The 20,659-nt window shown below is 37.4% G+C and overlaps 1 pseudogene; it reads left to right on the plus strand.

Moving 5' to 3' along the window:
* The first annotated feature begins 2,502 nt into the window (after positions 1–2,502).
* On the plus strand, positions 2,503–14,268 carry LOC121667872 (annotated as a pseudogene).
* The last annotated feature ends 6,391 nt before the right edge of the window (positions 14,269–20,659 follow it).

Here is a 20,659-nt window from a genome sequence, read left to right on the forward strand (position 1 = left end):
TGTGGTCTTGTTCTGTCACAGGTAAGCCCATGGCAAAACTGCTGGCTTCTCTCTTTTTAGAAGAGAGGGGTGATGTTGTTAATTCCTGAAGTGACACCTACGCTGTCATACATAACAAGGGCAGGAACCTGCCTTTAGCACTTGTCAATGCTGCTGCTGATTACCTCATTCTCCAACATAAATCTCATTTCTCTGTAGTATGCACAGTGTAAGGTGCATAAGCACAGCCTGCATCATGGGCTCACTCATCTTCAGGATTTCATTTGAAAATTTAATACTTACACCAATTTCTCCCTTGGAAGAAGGAAGATTTCTGATACGGTTTCAGATTCTCCTCCAGTATAGTTACATGTTCTTCACAGTCTCCCTGAGTCTCCTGTCTCTTGCATAAACGGTATGTTCCTAATATTTTCTGACATTGTACAATGAATCTATAATGTCAAGGAGACTAAGCAATTTTAGAGTGAGGAGATTTAATGTGAAAGCTTCTTGGAAAAGTGACTACATGCATCCAAGGCCAGAATGATTGATGAGAAGAGGTATTAGGTTGTCTAATATTTTTAAATGTGTGATATGCTATTAGTAAGGACTTGGCATATCAACAGCAAATAGAGTTAAAGGGATTTGAAGATCTATTAGCCAGATTTGGATCTTCTTCCCCAAAAAGAATGTAATGAGAACAGAAAACATGCACAAAACTACCTTATAGGATTGCTGGTTCTCTCTGTATATGGAATGAATTTGTCTTGTAAAAACTATATCTTGGATTTGTGTAGATTTTGGTAGCTGGAGGGGCTACATGGTTGGCTGCTGGGACAACCTGGCCTTGAACACTTCCAGAGATGAGGCATCCACAACTTCTCTGGGCAACCTGTTCCAGTGTCGCACCAACCTCACAATAAAGATTTTCTTCCTGATATCTATTCTAGCCCTACCCTACTTCAGTTAAAGCCCTATCACTACCTGCCCTTATAAAATGTCCCTCCTCATTTTTCCTGTTGGCCCGCTCTAGGTACTGGAAGGCTGCTATAAGGTCTCCCCAGAACCTTCTTTTCTCCAGGATGAACAATCTCAGCTTTCTCAGCCTCTTGTGTTGTAGTCTAGTGTTTACTTTATAAGCCAATTATTTTTTTCTTTCTTATTACAGACCGACAGAGTCAATGGCTTCCACACATTTTAGCTTGATTTAGGCTATGCTTCCTATGCTTTTCAATCTTGCCTCAGCCTTTTTTTACAGTTCTTGAACCACATAAAAAGCACAAGAATCCATATTTTTTAAGAGTTACAAAAGAAAATATTGTTTTCTGAGATATGTTGTCAAGAGATATTCCATTGTGACCCTTGAGTTATGCTAATTTGATTTAATTTTTTGTTCGGTTACTTGGGTTTTTTTTAGAGTTCTTAATAAAACTTTTAATGACAAATTAAATACAGCTTTCAGCAATTTCTTTAGAAATAGAGATGCATTTTTCTCAGAAAGTAAATATGAACAATACAGCATATTACCTATAAAGGGAGAATTATTTTCCCAGCAGGTTCTTCCAAAAAATTTGAACAGAAGTCTGGTTGTTGTTATTCATGTAACTTCTTACTTTCTCTCTTCTTTATTACTTTAATTATACCATTGAATGACATGGAAACATTGAATAAAAGCTGCACTTCAGAAACTGTCTTTTTCTTAAGCACAGAATATTAATAGAAGTCCAGTATGACTGATTATTTATTGTCACTACTGTTTGAGTACTTCATGGCAAATACAGTAACTTGTCAATTTTTTGACAACAAGAACCAAAATGAACTTGATGAACACCAGTCTTATATATGTCTCTTTATGACTCTATATCTATACATATGAATCTAAGGACAGTGAGAGAAACTACTTTAATTAAAAAACACAGTGAAAAGCACAATCTAAGAATTTATATACTTTAGTAAATACCATCCATGTACAAAAATGTTCTGAACTTAATTCAGATTAAGTAACTAAGATCTTTGAGCTTGATGCTTATTTTCAGTACATTTGTTAAAGGTCAGTTTCTTACTAAGGCCAGTTGATTAAAAGAAAAAATGAGGATTTTGTAACATTCCTGATACTATACCTCACAAAATTAAATTTATTAAATTAATTTTCCCTTGAGTTGTTAACATATGTATTTAAATTGTCTGAAACTTGCAAAGGATAAAATGAGTTGCGTAAAATAGGTATGAAAGTGTGTCCACTGAGGTTCTACAACACCACCATTATTAGATTTAGCTTTAGTTAACTTGTTGTTCAGGCAGAACTGGAAATAAAATCACATACTGTTAAATTGGTTGAGCCTTACAAGGTCATTGATGCAAATTTAAGGGGCTTAGAGATATCATAAATATGAGTAGAAACAGCAAAATGACATTAAAACTTGGGGAGGAAGGATAATATTTCCAGAGGGAAAACTAGAAGAAAGAAAAAATTGTTCTGCTGAGGTTTTATGGGCCTGGGGTGCTGGTCAACAGCAGCTGGACATGAGCCAGCAGAGTGCCCAGGTGCTCAAGAAGCTCAATGGCATCCTGGCCTGTATCAGGAATATTGTGGCAAGCAGGACCAGGGCAGAGATTGTCCCCCTGTACTCAACAGTGATGAGACCACACCTCAAATCCTGTGTTCAGCTTTGGGCCCTTCTCTGCAAGAAAGACATTGAGGGGCTGGAGCAAGTCAAGAGAGGGGCAACAGAGTTGGTGAAGGGTCTGGAGAACAAGTCCTATGAGGAGGGGCTGAGGACACTGGAGATGGTTAGCTTGGGGAAAAGGAGGCTCAGGAAGGACTTCATAACTACCTGCAACTACCTGAAAGAAAGGTGTAGCAAGGTCAGGGTTGGCCTCTTCTCCCAGGTAACAAGTGATATGACAAAAGGAAATGGCCTCAAGTTGTGCCAGAGAAATTTTAGATTGAATATTAGAATAGAATTCTTCACTGGTAGGGTGGTCAGGCATTGAAATGGGCTGCTGGGAAATGGTTGATTCACCATATTTGGAAGAGTTCAAAAAACATGTGAATGTGGCAGTCAGAGACACAGGTTGGTGATGAATGTGGCAGTGCTGGATTAATGGGTAGCCTCCGTGATCTTAAGGGTCTTTTCCAACATTAATGATTCTATGATTTTACTATTGCAATTTTGGGCATTACACTTCTTGGGGTATTCAGAAAAGTTGAAAAATAAATTAAGGGACTAAAGAACCTAAATTATTACACGATTATAAGGATTAACAATGTGTATTTCCAATCAAGCTTGAAGATCAGCTCTTAGTTTTGTTGGATGTATTTGCTGTGCTATGTTTATGCACATAATTGTTTTACAGGAAGTGAAAAGCAAAGGACTCATCTTGACCACTCTCATTGTGCAATATACCTTTTTATATATCACTAAACATCTGTATCCTGTACTAGCAGCATTAACTGAATGACCATGAATGATTAAACAATGACAACAGAATGAAATTATCTAAGGAATTTTATGTTCCAGTTGTGGTTAAGATGTCTGCTTATCGCAGGACCTATGAGAAAACATCTATTATCAACATGGAAATGTTGTTACTAGATGTTGTATCATAGGTCATGTGACAAAGAACTTCAGGAACTTGAGGAAATGGCCTCAGGGGAGGTTTAGATTAGATATTAGGGGGAAAAAAAAAATCATGGGCAGGGTTGCAAAGCATTGGAACAGACTGCCCTGGAAAAAGGGTGGAGTCACTACCCCTGGAAATGTTGGAAAAACATGTGGATATGGTATGTGAAGACAAGGTGGTGATGCTAGTTTGATGGTTGGACTTGATGACTGTAAACATCTTTTGCAACATTAGTGATTCTGAGTCTATGAACATTGCTGCTCCCTTTCACAACAAGATGCTGCTTAAAATTGCAGCTATGCATGTGATTTTGAGTTTGTATCTTTATGCAAACACATTTGAAAAAATTTCTATTTGTATTCATTTTGCAATAAGAGTTTTGAAAAATATAACCTATTGGATTAGGTGGAGAGGCTTGAGAAACAATTACATGTGGAGGTAGGCTAGAGAGTTAAATTTCAGTCACACACCATCCACATCTGATCTCTATGTTATTCAGGAAAAACCTGGACCCATAGACACCCCGTAACTCTGTTTCTATGGAGAGAAAACTGGGGATGGGTCACAAATTGGAATAGTCTTCAAGAGGTGTCTATTAAGAGTAATGAGACTCCACTGTCCCTGCACATACTTTGTCTACCCAAGCAGACAAATACAAAGGTAGTCTGAAATTACTGGTCAGTGAAAATGACAAAGCATGTGAGAGAAATAAAGACGTTAAAAGTTTACTCCTCTTGGCCTCTTCACTTCCAGCTGAAGAAACTGTTAGGCAATACCTGAAGAAATTTTTTATTTGATTTTTACCTTCTTTTTTAACTGTTTTTCAGAAAGTCTGAAGCAGCAGGTAAAACAGAGCATTGCACTAAAGAAGCTCTCGAACAAAACATTTAAGAGCTTGCCAAATGCAGCTATTCAGTCTATTCTCAGCAATACATTGAGACTGTATGCAGACATCACATCAGTTACTGGGTTTTATATTCTTTCACATGAACTTTCCCCATTTTGTCCAAGGACTGCTAAGACTCAGGTTAAGGTTTAACCACAACCTTCAATTTCAAGGGAGGCATTTTTGACAAGCAGAGTGGTGAAAGAGAGTGTTATACTACGTCATTTCTAGAATAAACCTCTTCAGAGAGGAACAAATGCAGCATTTCACTGGTATGGATCCTGATCTTAGTTGTACAAATGGGCAGCTGGTGTTAGAAAGAGTCTCTGACTGACAGTGTCTGACTTTTCCGGCATCTTTTTTTCCTTTATGGCAACAGTGTAAACCAGAATGACTACTTTTCCAGAGTGTGCAGTGGGAAGCTGAACAAAGGAGAGGAGAGTTAAAACAAGGAACTGGAGATGGCAGATCCTATGGTGATAGAGAAATTTCTGTAAGGAGCAGTGAACAGATAGTCAGACCTCAGGGATCATAGGAAAGAGCCTTCCAACAATGCAAAGAAAACAGTGTCTGCTGCGACAGAAAAGTAATGACAGCTGATACTGAGACAAGAAGTAGGATGTGCCTGCAACAATGCAGTTAACAGGGGCAGATTGTTTATAATGCTTTTTATAGTCTTACATAGCCACTTCAACAGTTCTTTATTTTAGAAAATAAAGTCTAGTGCTGAAAATTCAGCTTAAGAAGTAAAGGCAGGTGTTACAGTGAGTTGTCAAGGTTACTGAATTTGTTGCTAGGAGGAGTTTGATGTTAGAGCTGGGTTTTCCATCCTCTTAAATTCTGGAGCTATTAATGTGTTTCTCTCTCCAGTCAGTTGCTTTCATGGTAGCCCTCACCCTGGCACATGAAACAAAGGACTATGATTTTTTCCAGCAGGGAAGTCCTTGGTCTGTCAGCTTGTTGTCACAGGAAGCAGTCACAGAGCCGCAAGTGCAAAAAGACACTCAGTAGTCACTTGACCATGAGACAAATATCACAGACTGGGATCTTGTAATAGCAAAATTTATATTTTTTAGGCTATACTTTGGAGGAAAAATTACTTTCAAATTACTTTTAATTAGGAGTACAATCACCTAAGTAAAGCCTGCAAGATCATCTGACAGAGGCTGAACATCTTTTTCATGGATCAAAAGTTATCAGGGAAAAAAAAAAAAAGAGAAAGAAATAATTCATCTTTGTAATCTGCCTTCAGCAACTCAACTGGAGTGGTAAATGTTTACACAAGAATAACACTGTGGCAAATGGAAACCCTGCTTTTATGAATTCTGATGTATTCCCAGAGACACTCAAAATTATACTCCTGTCATTAGAGCTCAGATTTTAAAAGCTTTTTTCAAAGACTTCCTTTTTCTTTTTTTCTCCTTCATTTTTTCTTTTATCTCTTTCTTTTTTTTTCTTTCTTCTGCCTACACTTTCCCCCCACCCCTGAAGTCTTTTTGAGCTTCAACATAAAATGAAATTGAGTAAAGGAACTCAATGCAAAGCCTTTCTTTAATCTCTTTGCAGCTGTTATAACCTGTTACAAGTTTAAAGTGAAAAATTCAAATCTATGGTGAAAGACTGGGAAAGAACTTCTTACATTTACAGGTTACATCAAAATCTGTCACTGATTCTCACCATCATCATCAATCTGTGTTACTTAAGATCTGATCTCTGGTGTTCACAAGGCTTTCATTACACACAAGTTTTGGATAATGAACAAAATCAAATGGTATTATTCACATATATCCCTCAAATTTTGTGGAAACTATTTGAGAGTATGTGTATGCTTAGCTGTTGCCTGCCATACCATCACCAGCAAAATAAATAATGCTGCAAGTTGCTTATTTCTGATCGCAGATATTCAACAGCTCTTGTGTCTGGTAATCATGTAAATTTAATGGGAATATCTCTTAACCATTCCTGGTAACTTGTCACACTGCCTGCCTTCTGCAGTCTTGAATCATTCTGTGAGGAGCTGCAAGAAGATTCTTCCCCCATGTCGGGCAGAGCCAATGCCAGCTGACTCCAGGAGAGACCCACTGCTGGCCAAGGCTGAGCCAATCAGAAATGATAGACACACCTCTGAGATAACATCTTTAAGAAGGAGAAAAAGATATTGTGCAGTTATAATTGAGGTCAGAGAGAGCAGATTGAGAATGTATGAGAAGAACAGCTCTGGAGACACCAAGGTCAGTGGAGAAGGAGAGAGAGGAGGTGATCCAGGTGCTGGAGATGAGATTCCTCTGAAGCCTGTAGTGAAGACCATGGTGAAGCAGATGTACCCCTGCAGCCCATGGAGGAGACCTATGCTGAAGCAGTTGGATGCCCAAAGGAGGCAGTGAATCTGTGAGCCTGTGCTGGAGAGGGCTCCTGTCAGGGACCTGAAGACCTGTGGAGAGAGGAGCCCACACTGGAACAAGTTTCCTGGTAGGACTTGTGATCCTTTGGGGAACCCATCCTAGAGCAGGCTGTGCCTGAAAAACTGCACCCCATGGAAAAGTGAACTATGCTGGCAGTTTGTGGAGAGCTGTTGCCTGTGGGATGGACTCACGCTGGAGAATTTTGTGGAGGACTGTCTGTCATGGGAGGGACCCCACACTGGAGCAGGGGAAGGACTCTTCTGCCTGAGCAGTGGCAGGAGCAATGTGTGATGAAATTATTATAATTCCCATTCCCATCTCTGTGGGGGAAGAAGATAGAGCCTAGGTAGGAGGGAGGGGTAGGGGAAAGTTGCTTTTAAGATTTATTTTATTTCTCATTATCCTGATATGCTTTTGGTTAGTAGTAAATTCACTTAATTTTCTCAATTTGAATCTGTTTTGTTCTTGATGGTATTTGGTGTGTGATCTTTCCTGGTCTTTATCTCCACTCATGAAAGTTTGTTATACTTTTTTTCCCTGTCCAGCTGAGAAGGGGAATGATAGAGAGGCTTTGGTGGGTGTCTGGCATCACCCACCAAAAGTCAACCCACTACACAGATATCCTGAGGGAATGACAGATTTGAAGTTTACTTCTGCCTAATGAGAATTCCTTTCATAAAGAGTGATTGCAGATTTGACTTGAAGGTGTGTAAGACTTTGATTGATACCTCAGCTGTTTCAGTCATTAGAAGAGAAGCAGCAAAATGATGCACGTTGGAAGGGGCATATGGAGGTGTCCAATTCCACAGGAACAACTTTCAAGTTAATTCAAGCTTCAGAATTAGCTCAAGTTGCTCACTATACTGTCCACTTGAGTTTTGAATTGATGCAACTGAGGGTAGAGATTCCACATCTATGAAAACTTTTTTCCAATATTTAGTTAACTACCATCATTTAAAAAACCAATATTTATCTTAATATCTGACTGCAGTTTCTCTTTTCGAACTTATATCTGTTTTCTTTTGTTATTTTGCATATACCTCCTATTAGACATTTGTAGACAGTAAAAGATCCCACTGTAACTTTCTCCTCTTAAATCTGAACAAATCCATTTGTGTCAACTTCTCATTATAAATGCCGACCTGCAGCTCCCTAAAGATCCACTTTCCATCACACTTCCTTCAGTTTGCTGATATCTTGGCTAAGATGGGATGCTGTGCTCCACAGGGGTTCTCAAAAGTGCTGCAATTGATTGGAATAACCACTCCACTCAATCTGCTATGTTCTTGCTAGTACAGGCCAGTATGAAATTGGCCTTTGCTGCATAGGTACATCCATACTTCTGTTCAACTGGTTGTCCAGCAGGACCCCAATGCTAATTTCTGCAGAATGGCTTTCTATGTAGCTCCCACCTTGGGTGTACTATTGCATACTTTTATTCCATTAACCCTGGGGGCACTTCAAGTGACTGACTACCAGCTATACTTCAAACCATTGACCCTGCCCTTTGAGCCCAGGCCGTTCAGTTAATTTTCCACATAGTTTACAGTTTTGCTCTGTGTCCTACAGTACTTCCATGCTGTTGCTAGCTGAACAATTCATGGTTGCTAAGGAATGTTCTCTCTGTGGGGAAGCACATAATCACTTTGCTTTATTCTCTTTTATTACAGCAGCCTATTTGGTCGTGCTGTTTTTCTCTTGACATCCTCTGAGCTGTACTTGTCCTTGTCTGTTTACCTTTGATGACAGGAGTTGGGACTTCATAAGGAAGAAGATGTAATTATTTTTCTCTCTCATCTTTTGTTATTATATAGATAAATAACCTTTCCTCGTAAAACTGAAGATCCCCATGCCTAGTTCTTCACTGTGTGGGATGAAGTTGGTGATCAGAGGTTCTATTGCATACCGAGTTGAGTGATGTGGGTTGTTCTTTAACTGAAGAAAAAACCTAGGGGTATTGGTCAGTGCTACTGCCCTAGACGTAAGGCAGTGATGGTTAATCTAGCTGAATATATTTTAATTCAGTGAGGAAGTGTGGTTTCTGATTGTGACAGTGTTCATGCAAACCTATGGCTCCAGTCTTGGACAGAAAGAGGTGGATCTAGAAAAATGAGTGATGCTTTGGACACATTGCAAGCAGCATTACTGTTGGGTGATACTTAGTCAGTATCACTCCAAATAAGTTAAACTATTTCTTTGTTTAAATTGAGCAGAGTCCAATGAATCTGTCTTGATAGTGAAAGTGCTTGAAGAGTAACTGAATTTTTACAAGAAATAAAATCTTTGCAAGGTCAACTCCCAGTCTGTTTGGAATGTTAATCAGCTATTTTGAATGAATGTTCCATTTAGTTAAAATTCACCAGATGCATTTTTGATTCCCATTCAAGAATTTGTTCTAGGTTCTTGTCTACTTGCATTTTCTGTGGGCTTTTCTACGCTACTGAAGAGAGATAAAAAAAGAATTTGCATGTAGTATAGAACTACCCAAAGTCCCTATGATGAGATATTTTGGAAAAGAGTCTTCCTAAGGTCAGAGGGATTTATTAATTTTACAAGATCTAGCAATGGCCTCAGGGTGGGCATACTGGGAATTGATGAAACTAGAGTGTTGCATGAACCCATTTTCAAAGTGTACGATGCACCCACATTCTAAGAGAAAGAGAAAAAACCCATAGGGCAGATGTGAGATCTCAAAGCAGAATCCTTGTTTGCTTTAAACACAGTATTTGCTCCATTTGTTTTTGGAGACTTTTAAAGTGGGGAACTAGAAGAGGTCCCCGTTTTTTTTCTCTCACTAGAATCTAGCCATTGTTCTTGAAATCCCTGTCATGGGAAAGATTAAGTTCCTTTCTATAAATCTGAAAGTCTCATCTACTCTGCCATGGAAACCTTGTAGTACTCTGGATCTATATCCTTGACCCTAACCCTAACCCTAACCAGACTAAAGAGCTGGTAAATTTGCTTGCTGTATCGACAGTTTGTCCTCCCAGCTCAAGCTTTCATCAGAATTTATTTTCTTAAAAGAAGGATGAATTTTCCTGAAAATTGAGTAATGACACAGTCAAGAGAAATAGATTGCTGCTGTTTCTCTTTCCTACTTACAGAACTGTGCAGCTCAGAGAATTTCATTATGATTTTGTTAGCTTTATGAGTTATTTTGAATTCTGCTATTAATTATAAAGTGGCAGGGGGTTTGGAGGTGAGACACCCAACTTCAAAAAGGCATAAGGAGAAGTTATGGTTCAAATTTTATACTCATGGTGGTTCTATATGAAAGAAAAAGAAAAACAGAAAAACAAAAAGAAAAGACAGAAGAACCCCCACAAATAAACAAATACCTGAACCACCAAACCCAACAGACTGATAATGGTGAGAATGAGAGGAAAACTAACAAAAGGGAATATGACTATGAAAATGGAAACATGAAGCTTTCATTTGCTAATTATTCAGAAATCATTCCATTGACTCCTCCAAAAAAGAATGTTTTTAACAGACAGAAGAAAAATCTCATCTGAATTTAGTGGTTGTCATATTTTGAGTAGGTAGATGGACTAGAAAGAACTTTTCAATTTGAATGATTCTGCAATTCCACAGCTTGTGGTATTTGTACATATTCAAACAAAAGACGAATCCCAGTTACATGGGAAATCATTAACCTGAAAGATCAAGAAATACCATAATCAGAAAATATTTTAGAGTAAGAAGGCAAATGACAATAGAGTGGAATAGGAAAGATGTGATTTCATACATTTTTGCCTTTGGGAGAGATCTGAACTTTACCAACATCTACCTCTGACCTCACCAAAAAGCTCATTGCATTCCAAGAATGATGTAAAGATCGTGACTATCTGCTTAGTCAAATGGGTAATGCAGTTGAAACATCAAGTTACATTGTTGAAATGGGAAGCATAAAATCCATTATAATAAAAAATGCAGAAAAGAAATGCACATTGCTTTATCATTGACAGTGTCAACAGATGGTACAAAATTACCATCTTATGTGTTCTTGATACATAAAACAATGCCAAAGGAACAGCTGCCTACTGGAACAGTTGTCAAGTGTCAAACCCAGGATGAAAGGATGAATATCTACAAATTTAGAGGAGGATTGCCTGAATGTCATTTGAAGTAGAACATATCTGCTACTAAGAGAAACAGGAATGCTTGTTGTAGAAGCATTCAAAGATTATCTGTTGTCAGCAGTGAAGATTGCTGCTAGAGAAAGGAACTCTGATCTTGTCACACGCGGAGGAAAGCTGTTACAAATCCTTTATACAATAGACCATTCAGATTTATAATCAAAATGGATTCTGGCATCCAGTCATGCTTTAACCCCTTCAAGGGAAAAAAAATAGCCTTGTGCCACACAGTTTTGTTGCTGGATTAAAAGGAAGAGATAAGACAAAGTTATAGCAAAAGACGTTAAGAAATGCTATTTTTTTCAAATCTCATAGATGGAACTGAAGATAATTTTTATGAATTAGAAGAAGAAATAGAGAATGATGAAGACAATGGAATTGGCAAAAAAGTTGAAGATTATAATCACAACATGGGAGATAACGAAGAGATGTGGTAAGTAAAACCTTAAAGGCAATAGTAATAAAATATGAGAGAAGAAATAGACTGACTTCATGATCAATCATTAATGAAAAGTTGTTTTCTATTAGATTAGGGTAACAGATAGCTAATAAAACCTTTTTGTTCATTACCACTGTTTTCAGGAGTTGATAGAGATTTATGTAGTACTACATTAAATCAGTGTTTGTGCCACTAGAATGCAACATAACAAATTCTATACCAGCAAGTCTAGAACCAAATTCATTATCTCATGGCATGAGGGCTCCACGTCATGAAAGATGTGTACTCTACAACATTTACCCTTTGATTTTTGTGAATGCTTTAGGAAACATATACATAAGATTGTCTAATAAAATTAATTATGTTTTTCCTAACTAAATTATTTAACATTTGGCAGATAACTTTGTTTCCATGTAAACTAATGTACAGCGTAAACCAAAGTAATCCTGCCCAAAGGTTAGAGGTCTTTGATGCTAACATAAAATATAAAGTGTGTGGCACTGTGGAAATAAGCTCTTAATATACATCTTCAATTTTTTCTTTCTTCTTTTTTTCTTTTTTTTTTTCTTTTCTCCTATTCTTATTATATAATCAGACTCCAATATCACTCAATAAATACAGTTCAAAGTGTTCTGAATTTGAAAAAAAACATTCATTGTATGATATAATCATATAGTGGCTTGGGTTCCATGAACAGGAATATCTCCCACTAGTCCCGGTTACTCAGAGGCCCATCCAACTGGTCTGGAACTCTCCCAGGGTCAGGGAATTCACAACTTCTCTTGGAAACCTATTCCAGTGACTCACCACCCTTACAGTAAAGAATTTCTTCCTAATTTCTCATTAAAATCTACTCTTTTTAAATGGTTTAAAACCATTGTCCAGTCACTACATGTACTTGTAAAAAGTCCCTCTCTTTTTTTACTGGAAGGTGCCATAAGGTCTCGCTAGAGCCTTCTCTTCTCCAGGCTGAACATCCCCAACTCTCTCAGCCTGTCTGCATACAAGAGGTGCTCCAGTCCTCTGGTCATCTCTGCCAGCCTCCTCTGGACTCTCTCCAACAGGTCTGTATTGTGTCTATGTTGGGGACTCCAGAACTTGGTATAAGCTAGGTAGGTTGCTGCAAGAACAGAATAGAGGGAGAGCATTGCTCCCCTAAAATTAAAATGAACTCTCCAGCAGTAAAATATAATTTTTATTACTGTAATTATGAGCTAATTGCATGATAGTCTTGATTTATCTGTTAGTTATTTGCAGGATTTCAGGATCTGCATTTTTTGTTCTATAAATAGTTTTCTCAAGCTCCTTTCATGTAGATTTTCCCAGTGCTAGTTTTGAGACTCTGTATGCACATCTTTGTTTCATCTTCCAAATGAAATGTTTATGTTAGACACTTCATTTAAACTGTTCTGATTTTCTCCTTATCCTCAGTTGTTTCAGTTAAAAAATTAATCATGCAGTCATAACTAGGATGTCTTCTCTGGCAGTACTGTTGTCATTTGTGCTCGAGTGTGGTGATGGAAGGTAGATTAATATAAAATGAAAAAGGAAAACAGTCAAATTGCAGTTTTCCAATGCACAACAGAACCACGGTGTAATAGATGGATGAAACAAAGAGAGAATGCTTAGGATAAACCTTAACTTGTAATCATTACGTTTATAGAAAATTTTGCTCTGTCAAGGCAGAGCGTATTTACTGAATTGAAAACATGAAAAGACCTTGTTTTTAGTATAGATGATGTGTATTTCATCTGCAGATCCTATTCAAATAATATATGTATTTACCAAAAAAAAAAGAGAAAGAGAGAAGAATTTGTGAAAGAGAAAACTGTTTCAATGATAAAGACATGCTACTTCTGCTATAATGTCTATGGTTGAAGTTCAATATGTTCTAAACAGCCTGGGAAGCTCTGGATTCCTCACATTCATTTAATTTGTGGTTATTTCTGTTGTTTTGTTGGGGGTATTTTCATGCTGCATTAAAAACCCAGGGAGGAGGGAAAAAAAAACTTAGACAGAGGCTTTTGTATTGAATTAATTTGTCAGCTGTCATGATTTTCTCCGATGTTCATCTCCCCTTGTTCTAACAGCCAATCTACCTGATTAAAAGCTGCATCCCTCCAGCTATATTTTCATTTTGTTTTGTATCCTTCCCTGCATTTATGCAAAACAGTTTTTGTTTTATGTTATTTAAATAAGAACCTGATTATGTTCTGAGAGATGTGGGATCATTTCTTTCTAAACGGATTGACCTGTCTGTAAGACAACAACCTAGTATATGAGCTAATATACTTTGATATACAGTGAGAAAGAGAACTGTGGTCAGCATTTGCAGGAACTCAGTTCTATTTTTACGGAGTATTATTTCACAGACTCAAGTCAGGCATGAGATTTGGTGACAGCTGTTGTTTGGATGAGTACAGACTAGATATTTGGACAGACGCTTTTCCTCTGTAGATGGCAAATATTCTTCAAGGTAGTGAAGTGTCACCCCAGAAATAGAAATGCATTCTGCTCTCACATAACTTGATGGCATCAGTGTACACTGAGCACCATTGTCAACCAAACCCATATGTCTTTGTGGGTCAGATGTGCCAGGCCATCGGATCCACACAGTCCAATAGATCTCATTGTCCCTTTCCTCTACCTGGCTAGAGGCAGGGTCCCTCTAATCCTGGTCATGGTACACATTGCTCTCCTCTTGTAAATATGTTCCCAAGGTTCCTTCAAGAGGATCAGTCATGGTATCATTCCTATACCATCTGGAGTTCTGTGTGCGAGAGACTGGAGCAGCGGTAACTCTAGGTGAGCTTCTTGTGGTAGATGTTCCTCTTTTTAAAAAGATGTACCCAGGCTGCTAAGGATGAGGTGGGTTTTCCATCCCACTTCCTCATGTCTTCTCTATGTTCCTGAAGAAAAAAACAGAGATTACCTCGTGGGGTGTATCCTCTTTCTGTGGCCAGGGTACATCTGCTCCTAATGGCAGAGACTCTTGTTGGTTCTGGTGATATTTGGTAAATTCCTTCCTTAAGCTCCTTTCTCAGTTTCTAGTGGCCCTCTTCAAATTTCTCTTCCAAGCTCTAGATGTGTTCTGCCAGTTTTGTTTCCACAGATGAGAGAGACATGGGTGTAGTAGGGCGGTGACAGCGTCCTCGTAAATTCTTAGTTTGTTGACCAATGCGCCTACTTTGTCCTCTCCTTCCCTCCATTGCAGTGTCGCTAGGTAACAGGAGTACATCTCTGGTCCAAGATGTGCAAATCTCAACCACATCTGTGGTGTGCACTGGACACCATCTGGGCTCTTGGGGAATCTCTCGTCTTCTGGGAAAATGATCTCCAGCACAGCCAATTCCCTCAGGCATTGGATACCTTGTTCCATTGTGCTCCATTTTCCTTGATGCACCTGGAGGTCTTCTTTACAAAGGTACCTGTCCCTTACCCTTATCAGTAGTCACCGCCAGAGGCTGAGAGTTTCTTGGGTTCTCCCGATCCCCTGGTCAACGGCCACATCCCAGGACAGAGATCCCAGTTGCCTGGCCTCACTTCTGTCCAGAATGGTGTCATTGGCTGCAGCATCCCAGACATGAATGCCAGGTTCGTTCATCTGATGGGTCAATTCCCTCTGCAGGTCATGCAACTCACCCAGGGATAGTGACCAAGTGATGATCTCTGTCTCTTCTGCTGGGTGCGAAGGTCCTGCTGCATCCTCGTCAGTCACTATGCAGACTGATTTGCTCTTTGATTTTTTCTTCTGAACGGGGGCAACTGTTATCGGCTTAGGCTGTTCTGACTCAGTGATGGTTTGTGTGGAAGCGTTGACTACTCTTTTGGTTCCTTTTCTCTTTTTGATATTTTGGATGGACATCGTACCTGTTGTTTTGCTGCTTTTCTCCCTCTCACCCTGAGAATGCTGCGCCATAGCTCTGATTCTAAGCATGCCGTACATGGTGCAGGTCATAGAGAAAAAAGAAAACAGAACTGACAAGAAGATTGTGCCATCCTTAACATCCAGAGGGAACTCAGTATTTTCAAAAACTGGTGTGCCTGGCCTGAAAGGCTAGAAGAAAGCATTCTCTACTCTTCCCCTCAGGGGCTGGGTGCAATTGTTGAGGAGGTCCCAAACGTGGCAGCCCTGACTAGGACAGGCAAACAAAATTGACTATATATATTCCAAATGGCATTCATTGACTCACAGGTTATCATGCAAGAGACATAATAAACCAATAAAGCAATTCTCATACCATTCCCTGGTTTCAACAGGAGCAATACAACAGGAAGGTAGTTCCCCATGTGAGGAAAAATATAGAGAGCAAGGTACAGTATCCATATAGACAAGCTGAGCACCATGATGAATAAGTTTCTGTTAATACAAAATCGTAATTCTGACTTTCTCTCATGTCGAACCTCACATTGGGCACTAAAATATGTACTAGTTTGAAAACAAACCAGTGGGACATGGCGAATCAGAATTATAATTTAATAGGAAAACTAAAATAAATGCAGTAGTACAAGAACACTGACAGAGTCAGGATACAAACTGACACCCTGTTAGTCAGGGTGGTGGTAGCAGCCCAGATGAAATGGTTCTGTTGAAGCAGTGATCCTGTAGAAGGGTCTGGTCTTCCTCTGAAGGTCCAGTGGTAGCTCTTGTCCTCTGGGAATCCAGTAGGTAAGGGCTGAGTGTGGTGTTCTAAACCTCAGACCATATCCTGGTAGGAATGATTGGTTCCTCCCCCTGGGTGGAGTATTTCACAATGGGATGATGTAATTTTATGAGTTATGCAGTGAGGCTAGATGATCCATTAACAGAAGGTATCCCTCTGGGGGGAGTTATTAAGGAATGTGTCACGGAAGAGATAAAAAACCTTGTCCCACCTGTTTTTAACAGATGGTGATAGAATACATACTTTCGGTTACATCTTACATTGCAACCTAAAACATATGACAATGCTAGAGAGTTGGTAGATGAAGAAAGAGCCACTGATGTCATTCACCTGGACTTGTGCAAAGCACAGTACTGTTTGTATTCCAAAAACATTGCTGTACCAAGGAATGCATCCAATTTAGAGACTGAGATAAGCACCAACAGTTTCATAATGGACTAACTCTGCCTTCTAATCCAGCAGTACTTCTTAATTTGGAGAGAATATTGTAGAAATCTCAGTGTCCACAAATCTTCAAAATCAGTCACTTGTTGAAACAATATTTAATTTTTTTTACAATAATTTTGTTTTCTTGAGGACCGATGGTCTAAGTCTTCTATGAATATTGGCCATACTGATAGAGAGGAAATTGAAACTTGTGTTCTGCCAACTTTTTGCCTCTCAGATTTTCTAGAGTGCCACCTGAATGGTGCTCCAAACATTGTTTTTTATCCTTGCTTTATTTTTTCTATTGTCTTAAAATTTTCAGCAGTTTAAATTCAAGAGGGACAAATCTTTTACTTCAGTTTTCTGAATGCACTTTAACTTGAATTTCTTTCTGTTATTTATAACATGATTTATTAGGTGTTCGTATTATCACCTTCAAATAACATCTTTGACCCTGGAGAGTGACTCTACATTGATCATTTGTCAGCAGAACTGCAGCTGTGTACAGTATTGTATTTTTTGTCCTTAATATTGAAACATATTGTGGTTCATAGTTTGCTACCGAAGTACGGCAATAAATGAAACATATTGGCATACATAGTATTTTTAATTTCAACAGATGAAATGCTAATCTCCAGACTGATGCATCCGAAGTAGCAAGAGAAGTTCTACTTCCTGCTGGTTGATTTACGATGATTTACAGATAATTGATACCAAATTAAATATAGAAAAAATTAACGTCACTACAATTTCTAATTGTCTCAATTGATGTTGGTTCACAGCATTACTGTAAGGATTCATAGAAAAGACAGTATCTGGAAAAGGTTAGTGTATGTTTTTATACAAATATTTTAAGTCCATGTGTTATCATTTTGACAAAAAAAAAAGCCAGGACAAAGATGGTGTGTTAAAACTTCAAAATAACCATATTGCCACTGATAAACTTGTAGAGTTATTTTCTTTAATAAATAAAATGCGACAAGTAATTTTTTTAAGATGAGATTTTTTTTAGATGAGTTTTTTGTTTTTTTTTTTTTTACTTTTCAAAACAATTTAATTTTCAAACTGTTTGCTCAGCATTCTATTATAAAGCAAACCTGTGCAAACTTACCCTATGTAGCTGTTCCTCCATCCTTAGGATAAATAGCTCTACAGCTACATCTTTACATCTCTCTGTCACTCCTAATACCATTTTCTTGTAATCTGTGTTGTATGCAGCAAAATTATCTGAAAATTCAGACAAGTTTGTGCTACTTTATACATATTCATAAGATTGGATTCTAAACCATGGAACTATTAAAAAAAAAATAAAATGAACACAATCGAGTTTTTTAGACTTCAAGTTCAGAAGAAATTAGATTTGCAGCAGAAATGACAGTGTAGTCAAACAGCTTTATCCACCTTTTCTGCATACATTCTTTATGTTGTGGTAAACCTGTTAATTCAGGATACCCTTTCAAACATTTCTGAAATACATCACAGTTCATATAATTTGATATTTCACCGCTTTCTGAAGTTTCAGTAGAAGAAAGCCCCAAATTCTCAACTGAAGAAAAGTTTTACTTTTAAAGTTTTTCTTCCATGTTTCTGTAAATGATATAATTTTGTGTCTCTAATCCATATTACATGTCACATTCTCAGATTCTCCAGGATAAAAACAAATGCTAAAACACTGGTACTTTTAATTAAATTAATTAAATTAAAGACAAGGCTTTATATAACATGTAGAAAGGTGTCAAAGCTTTTGTATAAGAACTGAACAAACCCCGTATCTTTCATAAGACAAAAACAATGCATGAATTAATACTTTGTGAACAAAGGTGAAAAAAATGGCTATTTTTCGGTATCAACTGCAAAACAAATAAGGCTAAACAGATGTGTAAATCAACATAATACTTCAGAATTTCATCCATAACAGAACCTGGGAAATTTTGTCCAAATACTAGTTAAAATTTTTCACTCCAGTCAGGTTCTTCTTCATTACATGCTTACTATCCTATCAAATTCTACACTGAACTTTGAGCCCAAATATTGTAAAAATACTGGTTGGCTTCTCATAACAACATTTTAGAAAACTGCTATAGAACAACATTTTAGAAAACTACTATAGTTGAAAGTGTTTAGGAGATTTTCAGATGAAAAGGTATATAACTACTACAGTGCAATGAATTGGGTGGATATTGTGTTATTACATGTGCCTTTTTATCTCACTTGAGGAATGAGGACAGGTCTGAGAAAAATTCTAATCTATTGTATATATCAAATACAGCAAGTTTTCAAATGAATGTGTGGTTTTTAAAATTTTTTATTTTCCATCTGTAAGAACATTACTTCTTAATTATATAGAGTAATGAACTGAATGTCATAGCCAGAGCTAGATATTAGACTGCAATATTTTAAAATATGTCACAGAATTTGTTTACCTTAAAGCACCTTTCAGCTGTAGATCTTACTTCCTAAATCTCACCTGCATTAGAAATTCATAAAATCTTCTATCTACTTAACATTCTGCTTCAGTTTATTTAAAAGCATGCTGCAATTTCTGAAACTTCCACTTTTTTCACAAATCACATAATTTAAACAAAAATAAATAATTTATATCTGTAAATATTCTACAGAAAAACATTTTGAGTAACTTTCTGGATATATAAATAATATTTGCTAAGTTCAACAAAATATTAGCTATAGCATGAGATACAGAAATCTTGTTCTCAGTGGAGTAAAGTTTTCTGTGTTAAATCATCTCCATTGCAAGTCACCTGCTTTCCTCATTATTCTCATTATTTCCTCTCTCTTACAATACCATATTTGTCCCCTTAGTCTTTCTCCACCTACCACCACATGCAAAGGTCTCACAATGGCTGGACAGAAGATCAAAGATTGTAAAACTGTGTACTTAATGGCCGAAAGAAAAACCAAAGCTGATTTCAAACCAAAGCATTCCCTTAGTGGTACTGTTCACTTGGATGTGTTACACTACCCAGCTGACAGTTTTAAGAAACTTAAAGGAGCTTAGTAGCTTCTTTGGCATATCTGCCCTTTTTTAAATGTGTCTGGACCAGATCCTGTAAAACATTCTCATGAAGAAATTGGTAACAAGTGTCTCTTTTCCATGGATAAACAGCTGAATACTTGTTACAATGGAATTTATCTGAACAGAATAAATTCTTTGATTTAGAATCCCCTTGATTATGATTAAAATTGTGATTAAAAGGAAGTCAAAGAATACTAAACATTTTTATTGTTTATTCTGCCTATATTGATAAATACTACTTTAGAAGAAATTTTTAAAAATATTGTCAGAGAAGTCATCTGAAGGGACAAGTAGGAACATATTTTCTCCTATTTGTGCCATTGATTGATGACAACAAGATTCCCAGTATAAGAATACCTCATTCCTATAACAGGTTTTGGATGGACACCAAATAACTTGTCTTTTTTATATTGTAAGATTTACATGCACATCCACACACAAAGTCCTGAATTCATAAAATGATTTTACATGCTTTATAGGATGTCTTTACATAGGCAATCACCCAGAGTGAATGAGTTGAGAGAGTTGATGAATGGTTTCACAGATTTAACACCTGTCTGGGAATTTAAGACTTTTAGATTCATATTGCTAAAGAAAGTACTTCCATATTTAGTGTGAAGAATTCACTTTTGTAATAGGTAAAAAATAGTATTTGTCACCAGGCCTGATGAGCTTGAATAAATATAAATTGTGACAATACAAGGTATTTCTCCTCCCAAAAACTCTTCTAAATAGCTTCTGTGGTGGACACATATTAATGAATTTAGCTGAGTGTTAGGGAGACAGTAATTTTGGGGGTAAATTCTGGTACCTGATTTTATTTATTTTGCCAGATAGTAGCCCATAAATAAGATACAATTTTGTTGACCTGACATTTTCCAATAAAAGTACTTTACAGAAAACAAACAAAGAATCAAAAACCAAATTAATAAAAAAGTACGTATTTCCAAATGTATCTTTTCTTTGCAAAAACACAGAGCGACCTCAAGTTTCACCTATCCCACATGTGTGTACATGTTTTAAGATACATAGACTGGGATCTAGTAGGGATTTTTCCTAGAAGTAA

This window comes from Corvus kubaryi, unplaced genomic scaffold (assembly GCF_017639235.1).
Source record: "Corvus kubaryi isolate FWS band 111438036 unplaced genomic scaffold, C.kubaryi_AGA036_p1.0 133, whole genome shotgun sequence".
NCBI classification, from domain to species: Eukaryota; Metazoa; Chordata; class Aves; order Passeriformes; family Corvidae; genus Corvus; species Corvus kubaryi.